A 22,231-nucleotide genomic window follows, 5' to 3' on the forward strand; every position below is an offset into this window, starting at 1 on the left:
TGGAGAAGAGTAATTTGCAACAACCAAGCTGCTCCAAAAAGTAAATTTATTTTATGGCTTGGTTTGCAGAATAGGTTGGCTACTACTAACAGGCTAAGCACTTGGGGCATAAACTGTAATACTATATGCAGTATGTGCAGGAGAGAAGATGAATCAGTACAACATCTTTTTTTCATGTGTGATTATGCAAAGGAGGTGTGGCAAGGGGTGTGTAATCAGCTGAGGATTTCAAGTGGGAACTGCAGCTTTCATAGTATTCTGGAAACAACTAAAAGGAAAGCAAGGCAGAAGAATGGGAAGCTGTTTATAATGGCAGTAACAGAAAGTTTTTATGCAGTTTGGAGGCAAAGGAATAACCAAGTCTTCAATCAGCAGCTTCAGTCAACAGCTATGGTTGCAAGAGATGTTTTATTTAAAATAGCTATTAGGTGTACTGAGGAGGACAGAAGTAGGATGATTGTTTAGTCTGGTTGGTTGCTGTTTTATTATGTGGCTATGCTAGCTAGTGTGATTAGCTTTTGTAATCACCTTTCTTTTGGTAATATATATATCTTCATTTGCCAAAAAAAAAGGTTGCATTGGACAACGACGTGAAAGATGAGGGTTTTCAGAAACGTTAGATCTACTCAATGGTCGTGGTTTTGTCATAATAAAATTGTATTTATTTAATGTTGATATGTATTTGTTTAATTTTGACTTCTATTGTAGATGTCGTATGACTTTAAATCAATGAATTAATTTTAATTTAAAGAAAAAAAAATAATTCCTACCGACGAAATAGCGAGTGTAACTCTATTATGCTTTATGGTTCTCATATTGTAATTATTTATTTGGAAGTAATTTCTTCATGTACACCTCTAAAATTTGAGGTATGGAGTCCTTCAGTTTCCATTTTGTATACTTTACACTCCTCGTTTTTAATTGTAAATGACTATAGGAGATTAATATTTCAAAGGGAATAGAATAATCATCACTATTAAATCGTCATACGACATTTACAATGATAATAACATTTACGTAAAGGATAATATAAAACAACAATATAAGATTCTTCATCCAAATTACTAATATATAAGCTTCAGAACCAACTTCTTGATATGGTAATAGTCCAACCATAAGTGAAGTTAGATGACTCAACAACATCTATAGGAGAATCATACATTGAATTTATTACCTAGATATATAGTGATTTAGAAATAAGTGTTAACTAGTTTCTGCAATAATCAACAATAGTTAAGAAGAAATATGAAATTGAAACAACAACCAAGTAACGTCACGAGAGAGAAACAATAAAGAACACGCCAAGATTAACACAAAAAAACCCCAGCTCCGGGAGAAACCCCCCCCCCCCCCAAACCAAAAAAAAGAAAAGAAATATTGCACTATGGAATCAATGGAAAATCAATAATGAACATACAATCTCTCAAAAACTCACTCTCTCTCCTAAAACCCTAGAAAAGATGAGGCTCCAAGTTTGAACTTTGAGATATGTGTGCTACAACCTTCTAAAACCAGAAAATAGGATATTTATACTTGTGTGTCAAATTCATTTCAATCAAACAGAAATCTCAAACTCCTAAGACATTAAGCATTTAGCCTCCATTCTACCTTCATCTTTTGTATCTCTAATTCAACTTGACTCGCGAAATCAAAGAGCAAAAAAGAAAAAAGGGCAAACTTGTTGGCAATAGATTCCAATAATAATCTCATTTGTATATATCACATTTGAAATTCTTTTAAACTATCCAAACTATAAAAGTGCCATGAAATTCACATTTCAATCTACTAAATAAAAGTCAAATGCAATTACAATGCACCATATGGAACACAACACAGTTTGACATCTAAAGATCATGAAAACATGTGAATCGCACCATCCATGAAAGAATACTCGTACGAAATAAACAACTATGAATTCAGGCTACGCCATACGAATACAGGATTTTGATATCAATGGTAAATCGTAAAATTAAATCAGAACAAAGAGAAGTAAATTTTCCTCATTGAGCGTTTAAGTCAATTGATCCTAAAAAATACGAGGGCTATGGACCAATTATGTTTCCGCTACGCTAGTCTGATAAATGAAATCACTCAAATATATAAGTTCACATAAATTGAAACATAGAATACACAAGCAAGCGCAAACACTCTCAACGGCTTGATTCGTTTATACCTAAATTTTATCTGATCCATTATACCTATTTTCGACCTTTACACCACGATATGAAGATCATAGCGTACCAAAGAGCAACCATGTTCTGATATCATTTGTAACAGAAAGTCATTCCCGGCCATAATACAAAAGATTAATCTACACCGAAATTTAAAAAACTGGTGGAGCTAACCAACTGTTAGCATCACATTCAGTCAACTATATCAAAGAATATGGAAACCGAAATCACGACTCTAATTAAAAATTGAATTAACTATTACGACAACGCCTTATTATCAAACTCTATTTCTACTAAATTCCTCCGGGAAATCCGACAAAATTTTCTTTGATAATAGAATAACTCTAAAGCGGGAAATAAGTTAAACTTGTTCACAACTACAATTAAATAAATATTCCCAATCCATATATCCAACAACCTCTGCGCTTTAATTTGGCGGAGCAACACCAAGAGAGAGTCAAGCGCATTAACGCCTCTTAAATACAAAAAAGGAAAACAACTAATTAATGACTATTACAAAATTGAGTGACCTCACTTCGAAATACAAGTTAATACCACTATTTATACTAGTAATCCAAAACCTTCAACGTCAGAAACTCCAACTCTTAAACCTGTAATAAATGGGATACTGTCATCCACCAAGTGACATGCCACAGAAAAGACAAAATAAAATGTAAACCCATCAGGAATCTCAACTCTGACCCATAAAACATATTTAAAATATGCTTTGGTGCTCCTTTACTCGAAAACGATTCAATCAGAGTTACAATAACAATAACATTATCAAAAACAACAGCAACAACTACACATGCTTTAAACTCGACAACCAATACACTTGATGACTTCACGGTTCCTCACGAAATAATCTTTACAGCGAACATACTTTATACTTGTCATCCAATGTTCTTGGAGGCTTTACAGTTCTTTACAGAACAGTCATAATAGCATCGCATGCTTTAAAGTTGTCATCCTATACCCTTGGAGACCTCACGGTTCCTCGCGAAACAATCTTTATTCCTTTCTAATAATTCATTTACTCTATTCATAAACTTTCCATTTATTTAACACAATTATTTGCCGACAGGTAAGGAAACAATGTGAAGGTAGTAACACCAGATTCCAAACACATCGTTTATCGGGGAACGTCTTCCCACCATATATAAGGCCTACCATTGTCTTTAGTATATATACACCCCTTGAAGCAACCCACCAGAGTTAATACTTTCAAGACGATTTCATAATACCCTACTAAAGGATTTCCCCTTACACACTCCACCAGAGAGTCATTATTAAGGTCCTTAGGGTCGACCACCAGAAAAGCCCTAAGCCTTTTGTCATGTGTCCATGATCTCTGAGGGGGACTAGCAGACACCAGAATGGATCCTCATTGGCTCCTTATAACCTTTGTCGTTCTTTCACTGTAAATGATGAGTTCTTTAATCACTTTCATTTTCAACAATTCAGTTTATAATAGATAATATGGCAACAAGTTAACTTATGAATTGAACCACGAACCACATGACAAATACGCCATCTACATCCAATAAAACAAGGTTACGTGCGATTGTACCTCGTTTCTAATTAGTAAATCACTCAATCAAATAACTAAGGCTTACTTACCTATTAAAACTTATTACTCACTCACTTTAATGAACCCTAATCGTACAATTTAACTTTATTAATTATATTAATCCACTTATAAGTATTAAACTCAAATCCCTTTCTAAACAAGGCCTTAATAGTCCAGCTCATAATTACTTAATCTATCTCAAATGCTCTTTATGTTATCAATAATAATTATTTAATCCTTTTTCTAACTTCATGTGAGGAAATTAATTAAGTAATTTCACTTTTAATGTCTGGTGAAATAATTTTTCCCCTTATCTCCATCCAACAATTCCGCTTACACTAAAACAATTATACATCTTCTTATAGCTTTACTGAACCAATAGCAGAAAACCATTCTAGTTATAAATAAACCATCATCATATATCTACCAAATTAATTCACACATCACGATAATATAAACTTTCTCGAATCAACAACTTATAGTTCTAGTTCACATTTTATACTATATATTTCATCTTTCAAAACTAAGTAAACCACCATTAATAACGTATAGCCAGCTTCCAGGAATCTAAGAAGGAAACAAAACTAGAAATTTGATCGCATTCCTACATTACTGTGTTTGATAATTAACTTATCTTTAAAGACTAACAATCATTACAATAACAACAATGATAACACCCAAGAACCATTACCACTGAGTCATAAAGAAACTAATCTCCTTCATTGCTACACTAACATTTCTGATTCAGTGACATACTGAACTAATTCCAATCCCATGCGTACATTTTATATTCTTAAAGTTGTCTCAATATCAATTCCTCAACATCAATTAGTCATACTAACTTATTCAACCAAACTCAGAAATCTCATAAGTCTCATAAAAACGCCGTGATTAAGAGTCAACTAAACTAACATGTTCAATTTTATAACAACAACCTTCTAAGAATAATCACTGTTTTCCAACTAATGCTCCAACTCCATAATTCAATTTCTTGATTATACTGTTATTGTGACACTACTTAGTTATGCTTAGGAATCTAATTCTCTGCAATTTCATTAACAAAGCTACAACTACTAATTAGAACCAATCCAATCAATTTACAAATTCATAATCTAACTATATGTAACATCACTATCCTTAATCTGAAATTGACATCAAACTTCGCACAACACCACCACCACAACAACATATCATCAACAACAACAACGCATCAACAATAACAACAACAAAACTAAAAAGAACAACACCACCAACACATAACACTAATACACAGGTGAAATAGGTACACAACACATAAAATGAAAAGTACCGATCAATAAGGGGAGCATATCAGTGGCAACGACACCATGGCCAACACTGCAGCAACACGGTGGCAACGACAATGGCAACACGCTAAGAGTAACAACAACAAAGAGGATGGAAGAGTAAAAGGGGAACCAGAGGGTCGAATTGTATAATGACAAGAAAAGCTGAAACAGCGGAGCACGATGGTGATCGGAGCACCACCGAACAGCAGCGGCAGCACAAAAAGCACCGACAAATCATTGGTGCATCACCGCGAGCAAACGACAAGAAGAACAGGGCCTACAACACGATCATAGGAGAGAGAAGAAAGCATCACCATCAACGTTGAGTCTCCAGCGAGCACCAAGGGGGGAAGAACTCTGGCAGAGGCAAGGCGGCAACCTGAAGTAGCAGCACAGGAAAGAAGGGAAGCGGGGAGGAGTGTTTCACGGGTAGGATTTCTTTTAGGGAATTTGGGGTTTTTGGGATTCTTTGGGGAAATTAGGATTTTGATGTTTAATTGAGTGAACAGTGACACCTCAATTTGTAGATTGATGCTGCCCAAGCAAATCTGTGGCAAAGGGGAATAAAGATACAAAGAGAGGGAGGAAGGAGGAGATGGGTTACTCCATGAAGGCCATGAAGAATAGGACACGAGAATAGAGAGAAAATAAAAGATCGATATAGCTTAGTATCTTACAACGTATAATTCAAATAGTCTCTCTTAACTAAAACTCAGATAAATTAACTCTATAACTTACAATATAGCTTGCATAGATCATTTTTAAATATCATAATATTTATAGCAAACAATAATATTTAATTAAACTCCAAATTACTCAAAAGGATTTCGAAAATATAATAGAATAGTTAAGCCATCAAAATATTAGCTTGTGCATAATCGCACATTAAAATATTACTTGCTGTGTATAATATATATATAATATCAACATCAATAAAACAATAAAATATTGTTAGTAAATATAATATTCATCTTTCAACTCAAATAAAATAAGAGTATTTAATATATTGGCTAATAATTATAATTAACATTAAATAAGACGGTTTAGAAATCGGGGCTATTTACAATTTGCCACTAGGGACACCGCTTCACCACGGTTCTCATTCCTTGGCCCACTATAGATAGTTTTCCGACCAAACAATACTTTACATGAAGTTCTTATCCCAATTACGGGCCCCTTACTTGTGCTCCTCATGGTGTAAAGTGTTCCACTCCTTGTCCCACGAGCTATGATCATAGATCCCTTGAAAATCTTCCAAGAAGCACCATCAAACACAACCTTGTGACCCGATGTAGCAAGTTGGGTCACCGATATCAAGCTCTTATTCACTTTGGGATGAACTTGGCATTCTTCAACTCCAATGAGCCACCATAAGTGAGTTTCACACTCTTATCAGCTTTTCTCATGACTTCCACTACCTTGCCATCCGCAAGATAGACCTTTTCAAATTTTTCGGATTTTAAATTCTGAAACAACTCCTTGCATGGTGAGGAATGATGAGAGGAACCCGAATCCAAGACCGATGATCCCGAGCACCCAACAAACTCTTTCGGATCATCCATTCTTACCATCAAAATATTGGGATCCTACTCCAAAATCAAGTTAGTTGATGTATCTTCTTCTTCATCACTTTCTTGAACCTTCTTCTTCCCTTTCCCATTTTCTCTCTTTTGACAATCTCTTTCCAAGTGTCCTTCATCACCAGAACCCCAACACACCACATGAGATCCCCTATTCGGTTTACCATGCCCCCCTTGACGTTGATCTTCCATAACTTGCTTTCCTCTTTGGTTGATTCCTTCTCCCCTACGTTCACTACTATATGTACCACTAAATGATTCACCGGACTCTCTTCTTCGCATGCTCTCACTCAAAATAAAGTTGCTCACATCATCATACTTCAACTTCTCTTTGTCGGAGGAGTTGATAATGGCGGTCACCATGGTTGCCCATGACAAGGGCAAAGAAGACAACAAAATCAATGCCTTCACTTTATCCTCAAATTTGATATCCAACAAAGACAATTGACCCAAAACCGAAGTAATTTGATTGATGTGTTCGGCAGCCGAACTACCATCAACCATCTCCATATCAAATAAAAGACGCATAAAGTATACTTTGTTGATAGCCGACGGCTTCTCATACAAACTTGACAAAGTTTCCATCAAATCCGTCGTTGTTTTCGCATCCTTGACATTGAATGCCACACTTCAGGCTAATGTCAATCTCACAACTCCAAGTGCTTTCCTTTCAAGAACTTTCCACTCATCCTCAAGCATACCGCTTGGTCTCTTTCCCTCAAGAGGAAAGTAAAGAGTCTTTTGATACAAAAGATCATCAATTTGCATTTCCCAAAATCCAAAATCTTTATATCAAACCTCTCAATCCTCACTTTCCTTTCTTCCATTATTAAGTTCACCCAAAAATTCAAATTTTCATTTTTCTACACCAAAAAATCCAAACTTTGATTTTTCAACCACGAATCCTAGTTTATCAAGACAATAATAAATCACTTTCCCCTAAGTTAAAACCTTAGCTCTTGATACCAATTGTTGTGATTTAGAAACAAGTGTTAACTAGTTTGTGCAATAATCAACAATAATCAAGAAGAAATATGAAATTAAAACAACAACCTAGTAATGCAAAAGAGAGAGAAAACAAGAAAAAAAACATGTGGAAAACTCGAGCTCCGCGAGGAAAAAACACAAACTTGCACTATGGAATCAATGGACAATCAATGGTGAACATACATTCTCTCACAAAATCATTCTCTCTCCTAAAACTCTAGAAAAAATGAGGCTTCAAGTTTGAACTTTGAAATATGTGTGCTCTAACCTTCTAAAACCAAAAAATAGGGTATTTATACTCCTAGGACTAAAAGCAATCCAATGGCCAAGATTAAAACTTAAATCGTGAAACACGTGCGAAAAACTGGGTTAGCCCAACAGGGCCCGAAAACCGCCCGCGCTGTTAAATGCTTGCCCACCCGGGGAATTCAACCTGCAAGTTCCTGCCCCAAGAAACGCACGCCCGAGCAGAATGGAACCCGTCAAGGGAGCTGCCCGCCTAGGCCACCTTCTTCCCGCCTGGGTTGCTGGTCTTCTTTGCATGCTTCTTCTCCCTCCTTAGCATTTGCTTGAAATATCTCCACTCAAAACCCTAGAATATAATGCTAGATTTAAAAGAAATTCCAAATTTATGTTATCTTAGAAAACAATTATCCATGACCACTTTACCCATATAAGACGTGTAATGTGGATTTTCTAAAAGAAATAGTCTTAGGCAAAACTACTAATCAAACTAGAGATTACCCTTAATAAACCACTAACTAAACTAATGATTTTCAGGGAAATAAACTGCTAAAGTGAAATTATTGATTACTAAAGGTAAAAGTTTCCCTCACTTCTCATTTCACACAAATTAAAAATCAAAAAAGAAAAAGTTATTTGTATATCTCTCTCTGCTACCACTATCCTCCGTCATGAACCTCTTTTAGGTCATGGTCACTCCCATTTCAAACACAAGGATGGATTCCAGTACGCTTACACTATGTGACACATAGGATGAGTTCGACAAGACCGTCGCCGTGACCACCATCGACATAATTCCATTTCGTGTCCTAGCTACTTTGTAAAAGAAATCATTCATATTACTTTTAGTTAATTTTGGAACTAATGGTGCTTAGCGTAAGCTCGTCTTTGAAAATATATTAATTAATTATGAATATAGGTCTTTAATTATGATATATTTGCTTAGTTTTGTGTATGTATACAGATGATGCTCAAGTCATTATTGTCTTTCCTTTATACGTAATTTTAATTAAATAAGGTGTTGTGCTTGTTGATATTTTTAGTATTATGAATTAGGGAAAAAATTAATTGAAATTTCATTTTTGATTCATTTTTTAATACTCAAATTATGTTATTTGAAGTTGGTGAAGCATGATCAATGCTCGAGTTGAATAAATCAATTTTTAAATTTATATATGTGATTAATTATCTGTGAATTTGGATTTATATGTAATTGTTTATAAACTTATTAACTTTAATATTTATATGTAGTTTATATAAACTTGGATCCACGTTCATGTTAACTTGAAAATTTTTGTTTAAATTTCATGGTGATCCATGTGTTCGAATGCCATAGCACTTGGATTTATATATCCACACAAAGTTATAACTTGGATTTATCCACACAAAGTTATAACTTGGATTTGTGTGTAATTGTATTATAAAATTAATTGTATATATATGTATTTGTATTAAGACATCAAAGTGAATAAACTTGGAGGCACATGATTTCATATATGTGTGAATTTCAAATGCTCAATTTATTTTTATATCAATTAACGATTATTGTTAATGGGATGGTGTGAAATTGATAAAATCAAGCAAATCTTTCTTATTGACCTATGAATATGAGTAATCAAGAGTCTGTATTTCTGGAACAGTTGAAAGGTTTTGAGAAAGCATACCATATATATATCCAGAACTCAAAGACTATGCTGGGTGTTAGAGTCTGAGCTAGCAAAACATGTCATCAAATGTGTGAGAAAGGAATAGTATCAAAGATGATGGTTTCTTCTAATCTTGTTAATTTTACTATGATTAACAATGGTTACACAATAACGAAATGCTAATGAAGTGGAAAAAAGGGATAATTCTGCCAGACGAGTGGATCCTCCTATAATGGCAATGGACATGATAGCTGCTTAGAATGTAAGAGGCCTAGATGAGGGGAATAAACAGAGGGAATTGGAGAAATTCATCTTTTCTCAATAAATTGAACTATTTGAGCTTCTTGAAACTAAGATGAAGGTAAGTGGGCTTCCTACAATGTACCACTGATATATGAGGTGTTTCTTCAAAAATTTATCATGCTAGCTCAGTGACGGATCCATGAATTTATGAATAGTTGGTCACTACCGACTAGGTTGCACAGAGACGGCTATGGGTACGGGTTCGGATACGCCTACAAAAAAAACTTGAAATATCCTTCGTTTTTTTCCTTTTCATTATGAAAATTAAATTAATACTTTGAATGAGATTAAATAAGTCAATTGAAAAGACCAACACAATACAATCAAGCACATAATACATGATACATCATTCAAAAATGATTTCTAAAACATTCTAATTCATAACCTTAGTAACATAATTTCTAAATCAGAAATTCACGACACAACCATTTGTCAATTTCGCATCCTAATCTAATTCTGAATCACAACAAAATCGTAATGAAATCCAATTGACAAAAATACACAAATACACAACCATTTGTCAATTTCGCGTCCTAATATGACTCCTAAATCAGAGCACAGCTGTAATGAAATCCAATTGACAAAAATACATAAATACACAATCATTTGTTAATTTGGCATCCTAATCTAATTCCCAAATCACAACACAATCGTAATGAAATCCTAATGAAATCCAATTGACAAAAATACACAAATATACAGTCAATTTTCAACAACAACCCAACAATGATTCAATGAAGAATAATTGAAGAAGCGATTAAGCGAAGATTAAGAAGGTTGAATTAGAAGAATACCTGAAGATTGAAGTTTGTCACCCCTGCTGCCCGTTGTCGCCTATAGATTCTTTGTGAATAGATCAAACAAAACCCTAACAAAATCAAACAAAAAGAATAGATCGGACAAAACCCTAACAAAATCAAACAAAACAAAATAGATCGAGAAAACTGACAAACTCACCGGCAAGTTGGTGACGAGTCACAAGTCTGACCTGTTGCCTGAAGATAAACCATCGCCTGAAGCTATGGATCTAAAGTCTGAACTGCATCGGCCGTTGCTGACTCGCTGCTACTTAGGGTTTTTCGCGTCGGATTCCCGAAGGAGAAAGAGAGAGAAAGAGGAACTGGGTTAGTTCGCGTGTGAGAGAAACGCTTCAAATGAAATTTTTTTTTTCAGAAATAATAGTTGGTCACGTGACCAACAGTGACCCTAAGTAAATCCGCCACTGCTAGCTCAGCCATGATAATTGTATGCTGAGATACTAGGAATTTCTATATGCATGTACAATCCGCTTCTTCTCAATATATGCATTGTTTGGTCACTCATATTACCTTTAGGATGACTTTTTTATCATACCTTCATTTTATGCTTCTAATGATGATAACGTAAGGTATGAGTTGTGGGATGTATTAATTGCTCCTGCAGCCATATTACTAAGCCTTGGTTAGTGTTTATGCAGATTTTTGCCTTAGCGACACAAATCAATATTGGGACGTCAACAACCAGATTCGAGTGACTAGATGAATGAAAATGCAAGGAAAATCAAAGGGAGAATGACACAAGGAAATGGTGACGCGAAAAAACCGCAATGAACAATTCTTTCAAGTATAGTAGCATACCACAAAAATACAGTAGCAAACCACATATTTATGCGATGACATCTCAATATCTCATGTCATATTCTCATCACTGCAAATTGCAATCACTTTAACTTACTCATTTTCTTTTTCGTTCACCAAAGTAATAGATCAAGAGCTCTAATTTTGTTCAGCAAGGTATGTTTAATTTCAAAATTTTGAGCATTAATTCTTCAATAGGGGTAAAGTAGCAAAAACTTATCATGTTTAAGCAAAGTTTCTGCAATATAAATAGACTAAAGAATGCCACAATAAAAATTATAGTAATTAACCCATTTGGTGATGCTATTGCCTGAGAATCGACGAATGACTGTCGGCTGTCCTTGCGAGCAGATGATGTAATCGTGAAAAGAGTAACCATAGTTCGTCGGGCACCGATGCCTAACAACTGATGAACCACGAAGTAGAGGAGAGGACTACAAATTTGAAATTAGACTAGGAAAGGAGAAAAGATGATGTTTCTCTATTGCGGTGTGACTATTTATTTTTAGGGTTTCTCCCTTTTCACTGAAATGAAAATATTACTTTAAAATCGAATATTTTGGATACCCGAAATTAAAAAAAATGTATATCCATATTCGATCCGAAATATCCAAAACCTAAAAAGTCGGATCAGATATCCGATTTTCCAGATCGGGTCATTATGAACAGCCCTAATGAAGATGGGTAAAAAAACGCGGGTGAAAATGAGTCCACCAATCTACTATATGCAAACTGACGTTCAGAGTTAACGACAGTCAATACACCCTAGAAAAATGAATCCAAGTATAAGGATCAAGCGGAAATGTAAATGACAATAGTCTTGAATATGAAATACTAAACACTTGTTGAGTATGGATGCTTTTGTGCGTATGAATATTGTAAGTAGCTTGTAACCCCTTTCTTTTTTACCATGTGATCAGCTTTATATAAGTCTCCTCCCATTCGCTCAATCCCATGAATATCGAAAGTAGTTAGCTAGGAGCTTGACGTGATTCTCCTATTCTTTTGGCACGTTGCTTGACCACTCTCTTAAGCATTTGAACTGATTGAATGTACAGAAACTTGGTCTCCCTTATTCCTTGCTAGTCCGTTAACCATTTAACTAAATCTCAGCGTCATGTCACGACTGCTTGCGTCAACATCAACCTGAAAAATTTAGCCATAACAGTTTGCCCCCAATTGTATGTTGAAGTGGGGAATACAACAAGAGTCATGAAACAATTGTGACAACTTCAAAGAATAGCCCTACGCAATCAAAACACTGATGCCCCCATAGTCAGAGATTTGTTGCAAGTTTTTGGAATAAGTCCTGAGAAACTGATACCCCAAGTGTGGAGAGTACTAAGCGTTATGGACAGAGTCACTACTGAATGAGATGACCCTTTCCCCCTTCAAGACTTACTTGACTGCTATGAAATTAGAGTCAAGACTAGGAATCGTCTGGCGCTCCACGTTAGTGCGAAGATGAATGCATTGGTTGAGGGTATGCAAGCGGATGATAGAGGATGGAAAAATCGTTATATTTTCGTTAAGAAATCCTCTTTTGGGGACTAAGGAACGTTCCTGAGAGGAGGATGGAATATAGAAGGTTCGTGAAATTTCTTTTGAATTCCTTTAGTGTCTTGTCATTAACATTATTATTACGTCGTTTTTCTTACAAACTTGAAACCAAGGCTGCTGGGACATCATGACATTTCTGAACAGAAGTGCAAGAGTTTGTTGAGATTGACCCTAAAGAAAAGATGTACAAGAAAGTCACCAACCCCGATCAAGAAAGTTGTTCTACAATGGAATCAGGTAATCGCATCACTGAGACCTCGTTACACTATTGTTCTTGACATCCTTTGTGATATTTTTCTTTTCGTAACAACAGATTCTCAGTCAAAGCATAGGGGATCTATGGACAATGTGGTTATCACCTAAGCTTTAAAAAAGAGGAAAATAGAGAAAGAACGTGTTGAACACTCTGTAGTGGTAAAAGCGGTGTTGTCGTCTCCGACAACGTCTAGAAAAGAACAGTTTGTCGTTAACATCGACGATCATGAAATTGACGCTCCTCATGCGAAAATTCAAGTCTAAGTTTCTCACTTCTCCTCTCAAAGAGGGTCACTCTTGCAGCGTCACTGTTCATAATGATTTTATGTCATTGGATAGGTCGATTTGGCCTGAAGTAGAGAAGTTTCTCTTCCCCTGCGCTGAAGAACGTCTGTGAAAGCGTTCCATGCCTGGACTAATGTCTGATGGCTTGAACTAATCTTTTAGGTATAACAGTCATCTATACTTTTTACTTTTGATTTGTTCTCTTAGCGATTTTTTATTATAATCCTCGCATATTCAGGCTTATTAGAACTTCCTGACGATAAAGAAAAAGATGTCGTCGCTGATAAGGAGTCATCAATTGATGAAGCCTAGGGCGGAGAAGAGAGATACCTCTCTGAAGGAGAAAGATTTGGAAATCCATAAGGTTAATCTGAGGGCTGTTGCTGTTGCTGAGGAGAGTTCGAAGAAAAAGGATGAAGAACTGTAGATGCTAAGGGAGAAGGCTATTAAAGAGGAAGATGCTTTGACAATTTGTGAAGAAGAGGTGGAGACGTTGCAGGCGCAGGTCGTAAACATGAAGGATGAAATTGACAGTGTGGAGGCTGAGATAACGACCCACGTAAGGGCCAAGCTGATGTACCAGTTCATGATGGGCCACTCTTCGTCTTGGGACCCTAACATGGACATTGATGTCTTATTTAGAACTTTGTCAATCCAATTTACTGATTGGGAAATATAATCATTGATCGCCATGTCTGGACTTGGCGAACTTATTGACTTCCTAAAGCATAAAAAAACCTGAAAAAGGAGCACATAATAATTTTTCGTCGTTGACACTTTAACGCGACCTTGCGATAATATAAGGAAAATGAGATAAGGAAAATAAGGAAAATGAGATACCATAAAGTACATAGCTAAAAATGATAATTTTTGAGATGGATAGCGTTCCAGCTGTGTGGGATTGTAGTTCCATCATGTCGCGTCAATTCGTATGGATTGTTGCCAACGACGTTGTTGATCATTTGATATGGCCTCCCCACTTTGGTCCTAATTTACCTGTGTTTGGATCTTGCGTATTTTGGAAGACCTTCCGTAGCACCCGGTCGCCTTCAATGAATGATTTAGCATGCACATTCTTATTGATGAAGATCCTTGCGACAATATGTTGTTATGCCGCAATTCTTATTGGCGCCGCGTCTCGCAACTCTTCTATGGTGTCTAGTCGTTGATGAGTTCATCACGATTTTGCTACTCCATCATCAAGTCGTACCAGGCAGTTTGGATGCTTACCTCAAATGGTAGGACCGCTTCATAACCATACACCGGTGAGAAGGATGTTTGCTCTGTCGCAGTGTGTGGCGTTGTGCGATTTTCCCATAGGATGGCAGGTATTCAGGTAATGCTTCTTCCCACTTGCCTTGCTTGGCCGTGAGATGCTTTTTCAATGTGCATATGACAATTTTATTGTTGAACTCAGCTTGTCTGTTATCCCGGGGATAGTTGGGCATTGACATTAGCAACGTGATGTTCCATTTGTCGCAAAAACATTTGGTTTTGTCACTTTTGAATTATAACCCATTGTCGCATATAATTTCTGATGGTACTCCAAACCTGCAAATAATGTTAATTTGTTAAAAGAGATTACCTCCTTGTCATGTACCTATAGGAACGATTCTGCGTCAATCCATTTAGAAAAGTAATCTGTTAGTGCCAACATACAGACCTTTTGTCCTGGGGATGGAGGTAGCTTACCAACTATGTTCATTCCCCATTTCATGAAAGGTCAAGGAGTTAGAGTGGGATGTAAGATTTTAAAAGGTTTGTGCGTCATACCTGCATGTCACTGACAACAGTCACACTTTGTGACATACCTTATCGCATCTTGCTTCATCATTGGCCAATAGTAGCCCATTCGCAATGCTTTATTAGACAAAATACGTCCACCAGAATGATTTTCACAATGTCCCTTCATGTAGATCTTGTAGGAATTGGCCCCAGTGATGCTTCTCTAAACATCGCAGATATAGCCCTGCAACACTCCTTGGATGACAACATACCTGGATGCTTTGAAACGTATTCTCCTTGCTTCGCCATTTATTTTTTTTAATCTAAAATGTACATCTTTCATTTAATTAATTTTATAATTAAACAAAGGCCCTGTTTGGCATTAGCGTTTGAGGTAGCGGTTAGCGGTTTGAGAAGATTACAACGCTACTTAAGAAAATTATGAGTTTGATAAGGTAGCGGTTGTAGTAGCGGGTAGCAATTGCAGTAGATTATGGCCCTGTTTGGCACTAGCGTTTGAGGTAGCGGTTGGACAAGATTGGAACGCTACTTAAGAAAATTATGAGTGTTTGGTAAGGTAGTGGTTGTAGTAGCGGGTAGCAGTTAGAGTAGATTATAATTAGCGGTTGTGGAACGTTAGTACAAGTAATGTTTGAGGTTTAGAGGTAGAGGTCTATGAAATAAACCCTATATAATATCATAAGGTAGAATTATTAACCAATGTTTTTTTAATCTTTTACAATTCCAACAGCTACTTTTGCCAAATACTTCTAATTGAACAACTAATTTAATCGATGACCGCTGACAGCTACCAGTAGACAGCTAGCAGCTACCCCCAACAGCTACAACTACTACAACCGCTAACCGCTACTAGAACCGCTAGTTTTGCCAAACATGTCCTATGAGTAGCGGTTGTGGAACGCTACTACAAGTAATGAGATTTAGAGGTAGCGGTCTAGAAAATTAACATTATATAATAGTATAAAGCAGAATTATTATCCAATACTTTTTATTTCTTTTTCCTTTTATTTTTTATTAATTGTTTTATTTTTATGAAAATTCAATGTTCATTTTACAATAGCAGAGATGTAATTTAAATATATTTACGTTAAAGATAAGATATTTTACAAGTATTTTAGTAAAATTGGTAATATAAATATTTCGAGGGTTGAATTTTTTTCTTAGATTTATACATTTTTTTTAGCAGCTAAAAAGTTGTATACTCCTTTTTGGGTAACTTCTTTGAAAAAATAAATATTGAAGTTAACTATTGAACGAACATATGAAATTATTGTAGTTCATTTCATATTAGAATAAATGTTATTTATTGTCTTTTACAATTTCAACAACTATTTTTGCCAAAAACTTCTAATTAAAATACTAATTTAATCACTGATCGCTGACAGCTACTAGTATACAGCTACTGCAACCGCTAACAGCTACTAGAACCACTAATTTTGCCAAACATGCCGAAAAACTACCAATTTTACATTAACAAATCCACAATCAACATTTCACCTGGTTTTGTGCAAATCCATAATTAACGGCTCGCTTGAAAATTATCAAAAAAAAAAAAAAAAAAAAACAGCTCACTTGAATTTCGACAATTTTTTGAAAATGTTTTAAAGGTCAACAAAATCAATGAACAGATGACACGTTACTAAAAATAAACGGTGGAGATTAAATAATTGTAATACCTACAATAAACAATTTTATTGTAGCCACTTAAATAACATCCATTTTGAACGTATATAAAATGTTTTTCATAGGGAAAAAATATATACTCACCAGGTCTATAACTTTCAAAGGTAACCAACAACTCAACAAGTAAGGTTTACAATTGCTCCCAGCCAATGTTCAGGGAGACAAGGACGAACATCCCGCTATCTAGCCCAAAATTTGTTTTTGACAGTCTGATCTGATGGAAGAGTAAGTAAGGACTCTTCAAAACTAATGAAAAGTAGTAAAGTACATGTCGTATCCACTAAATCCAATATCCCTGGCGGGCAATGCAAATCTCCCCTGGTCAACTAGAAGATGGAAAAACAAAAGTACACCTACCCTATCACATAATCGCATCTCATTGCACCAAAAACAGAAAAAATGAAAAACATATTCACATCTAACCACTTTTTTTTTTTAATATTTATAATCATTAAAGATATAAGATATTCATTCTTTCGCAAATATTTTTCTTTAACCAAAAACTTGATATACGTGTTTGTTTGGTAATTCTACCTGGTAAGTAAATAGTAGTAGGCATTGATGCTGACATGAGTTTAAATTAAAGCATAAATCTACTTAAAATATAAAATCCAAAATAAATACTCTAGCACTTAAGCTGACGATTCCGAGTCTAATAGTCAACGAAGAATAAGGGGAGAAAAAGTGGAAGGATTGAAATGGTCAATAAAACATGTGATGAATTTGTGCTACTGTGTGCCTCACATTACCATTTACCAGCAGTCCAGCATTAGTCCATTTACAATAGTTGCTGACTTGCTGTAATGATTGTTCGAGGGCGTAATAATAATTTTAGTAAGCTGGTATAATATTTTGTTGTATAGCCAATGATTTTGGAATTAATGAGCTGGTATTATTATTGTTAACATTAACTTGTTGTTGAGCCTGTGGATTTCCCACATAATTTAATAAGATAAAAATAATGTATAATTTGGCGATGATATTTGTTGATACAACATAAATCATACGGTAATTATAAGATTATGTCACTATAAAGTAAGAAGTCATCAGGTTTGAGACCTCTTATTATATGTAAATTTTTTAATCATATTCTAAAGGAATGTTACGTTAACATATGAATGTCATATTAAAAATAAAGCGACGCTACGACAACGTATGAATGTCATACTTCCTCCATTCCGTTTTAAATGAAACGAGGGGACTTTGCACGAGGATTTAGGAGAGTGGAGAGATACAGAGAAGGAAAAAGAGAGACCCATGTGATGAGCAGAGAGATAGAGAGAAAAGAATACCAAATAAAATAACATGTTATTTATTATGAAACGACCCAAAATGATAAGTGTTTAATTTATTTTAGAACGGATGAAGTATTAAGAAATAGCATGCCACATCATTATATGAGGTGGAGTGACATGTGACGACTTATAATGTATAGATTTCATAGATATTAGCTAATAGTTTGTTCAGAGGGTGTTTGGTATGAAAGACGTAAACGGAATGGAAAGGATTTGGATAAGGAGGAGAAATGGAAACAATAACCGTTACCTTTAATTGTTGTTTGGTATTCTAGTGGAATGAAAACAATTGAGAGGATTATGATTGAGGAAGGAAACATGATTTGTTTCCACTAGTTTGATAAGGGTAACAAATGGGGGGATTATGTTTCCCCTTGGAAATGGTATTTGTTACTTAACACTCATACCAAACAATTGGAAATGGAAACATGTATTTGAATCCGTTTCCTACATCAAAATTTCCCATACCAAACACCCTCTGAACAAGTATCTCACGTAAGGTAAGCATCATTTTGCTTTTAAAAAATGCAATTCGGTAAGTGAGAGGGGAACTCTATAGGTAACAAGAAAAAAAAAACATTAAAGAAAAGCAACAACTAAACAAATAAGTCGTAAATGTTTGTATTTTTTCCTAAAAAGAATGAAATTATCATATTTATGTTATGAGATATTGTTTGTATTTTAATAGTCCGTTAACAATTTTTCATTAGTATCCCACCCATGAACTATATAAATGAAGTATTTATGCATTCTCCCTCCCAATTGAAAAGTAAAACAGAGATGGTAGTAGGAGTAGTTAGCCAATGTTATTGAAACAAATATTTCTCACCCCATTATGCCCAAAAAGTATTGCATCTGTTTGTTGAAGAATTGGTAAGAAAACAATTGCATAGACATGGAGGACTATGGGTGACTTAGCTAATACTACTACATTGACGTGTGAACAACTGAACATATATAGTTATATACTATATTTTTTAGATTGGTATAGGTGAAGAGAAAATTAACAGCACATTCATATATAGAAGTTGCAATTATATATAATAATCGATTTTTTTAACTTATATTTTTTTCCTCTTTTTTTTATGTCGTTAAACTTTCAGCCACATCATTACAAATTTTAAAAACATTGTAAACTTTTTAACATGGTATCGTATCATGTAGGTCAGCAGATAAGAATCTCGTCAACGCACGATTTAGCGAAGAGTTGCAAGAATTTCAGCTTTCCTTTCACCTCTCAGTAGTTTTTTTTTTTCATTCACTTTGTTAAAATTTTGTAAGTTTTTCACATTGTCAAAAGAAAAACTTTCAACCGACGGAGATTTTCCACAATAGTTGTTATTTTTTTTAAAAAAAAAACATAGAAAAGCATAGTTCTTGATGTTTAAAAACAAACTGAAAATGTACCAAAAAAGCTAAATCAATTTATTATTCATGATAAATTTATAGAAGTAAGTATATAAATAAGTTGATTTTTTTTTTTTTGAAAGAATATAAATAAGTTGATTAGTGTATCATTATCTAATATTTTCCGAAACTTGTTGTTTTCATAATTTTGACAAAAGAATAACTTTATTATCATGAACTATATTATGACCAGTTGACCACATTTATATTATTATCTCCATAATTAAATAAGAATCCACTTTTAAATTGTTAATAAGTAAACCTTTTTTTTTAAGGGTAATAATAAGTAAAACTGAAGTAAAGGTTTTACTAGTTTCCAAGTTGTTCTGAGTGGACTTTGGAATTAATATAATAATACTTTCTCCATTTTTTTTAGCAAAAAACAAGAGAGAAATAAAATACTACAACCAAAAAATGTTGAGGTGTAAAAGAAATATTAAAAATTAAAATATCGTAGAAGAGAGAAAAATTGGATAGGTGGAAAGGTTTTGGGTGGATTATTAAAATGGGTGGTGGGATATATGAGTTAGAAAAGTGTAAAAAGCTAATATAATAGGATATCATATTATAAAAAGTAAAAATGTAACAAAATAAATAAAAATGACTAAAAAAAAAAAGGTAAGCTTCCCCTCCTTGAGGCATCCTCTGTCTGAATAACGTTGATCTTCAATTAGTCATTTAAAGGGTGAGTTTATCCCTCAGACTCAAATCCAAATTTCAGATTGTGCCACATTAGATTTCCGCTCATTTCAATTCTACAAACTTATTTCAAACTCATTCCAATTTTATACTTTATTTCTCATACTCTCTTCGACTCACTCCACACAAAAAAAGAACATTTTATTTTTTTACTGGCAAACAAAAAAGATCCTTTGTATGGCAAGAGTCTTTAGAAGAGTCTTGAATATCAAAACTCAACTCAAAACTCTATCCAAAATTTTACCCAAATATAGTTGAGTTTTGCCATAAGACTTCCCTCAAGACTTCCCATATTCTCAACCTAAGAGTTAGGAGAAATACAACGGAGTTTGAGTTCAACAGCCGAAATTTGGAAGGTTGAAGAGTTAGGAGAAGACCATTAGAGGGTATTTATAGGATACATTTGACTTGATACAAGTCCTTCAATTAATTAGCATTAAAATTTAAAATAAAATGTATGTTGATTATTTTAAGTGCATAAGAAAAAGGTATTGTTAATATATGGAAAATTTAGCTCCAGGTTATGTTCCAAATAATTGTATTTTTCATTTATTAGTATATTAGTTTAAAATGATAATTTTAAATATTACTTGATCTAATGGTTAAAACTTTAGTTTATACTTTTGATCACGAAAAGTGCATTTTCTATTTTTTTTTTATTATATGTAGATTACATGGAGTTAAATACTCTCTGTAAAATCGCCACGTAACATTGTTACTTGTTTATGAATACTTTTTAATATATTAGTATAGATCTTAAAAGTACTAATGTACATAGACAAAATAAGCTAAATTGATAATTGTAATATAAGAAACTGAAAAGATGATACCATTTTTTTGGAATAACACTTGGATTTTGTATAAACGAAGATTGAACAATAAATAGTTGAACTATGCTTATTTTTATCATAACTTAGGGTCTGTTCTCCCCAACTTATTTTCAGTTCAGTTTAGTTCAGTTCAGTTCAGCTCAGCTCAGCTCAGTTCAGTTCAGTTCAATTCAGTTTAAATCGGTTTAGTTAAGTTCAACTCAGCTCTGGACAATATTTTTACTCTCACATATCACTACTCATTTCAGTTCAGTTCAACTGTTTTATGCTGAAAAGAACATGTCCTTAAATGACCTTATGTTCATTGAATTTTTTCGTAAGTGGGTTTTCCAAACTTAATTTATTACTTTAATTAAATTGAGATGAACAAACCCAAAGTACAGAGTATATATGTTACAAGACATCCATACTAATCCATTACCTACTAAAAATCATAACCGCACCCGCTTCAATAATGGTGCATGAGGTGCAAAATCCACCAAAGTACTACACACCCACTACCACTAGCCATTCCTAGATAGGATCATTGGCGTAATCTTATGAATTCATAAAGAAAGCGTGAAACTTGATTTCTTAATATTGGAAAAAGAAATAATTCTAATTATTTTTTTTGATGCAAATATAATTCTAATTATTACTTATTCTATTCTTACATTATCATTATATACCCCTTGAACATACATCAAAGAAATGTAAAAAGCAGGAACATATGAAAGATAAGTGATTCCTTATAAATATGTAGTTTTTTTTTCATATTACTTGAAACGTTTTGACTTTTAGGATCTGTTCTCCCCAACTTATTTTCAGTTCAATTCAATTCAGTTCAGATCAGTTCAGCTCAATTTAGTTCAGATCAGTTCAGATCAATTCAGTTTAGTTCTGTTCAGCTCTTGGCAATACTTTTACTCTCACATATCACTATTCATTTCAGTTCAATTCAGTTCAGTTCAGTTCAGCTGTTTTATGCTGAAGAGAACAGACCCTTGCACTATTTAGATTCTGTTTTTTTAGACCGAGTTAAATAAAAATTCAATTGAGTTCAGACACA

This window comes from Beta vulgaris, chromosome 5, assembly GCF_026745355.1.
Source record: "Beta vulgaris subsp. vulgaris cultivar EL10 chromosome 5, EL10.2, whole genome shotgun sequence".
Lineage (NCBI taxonomy): Eukaryota > Viridiplantae > Streptophyta > Magnoliopsida > Caryophyllales > Amaranthaceae > Beta > Beta vulgaris.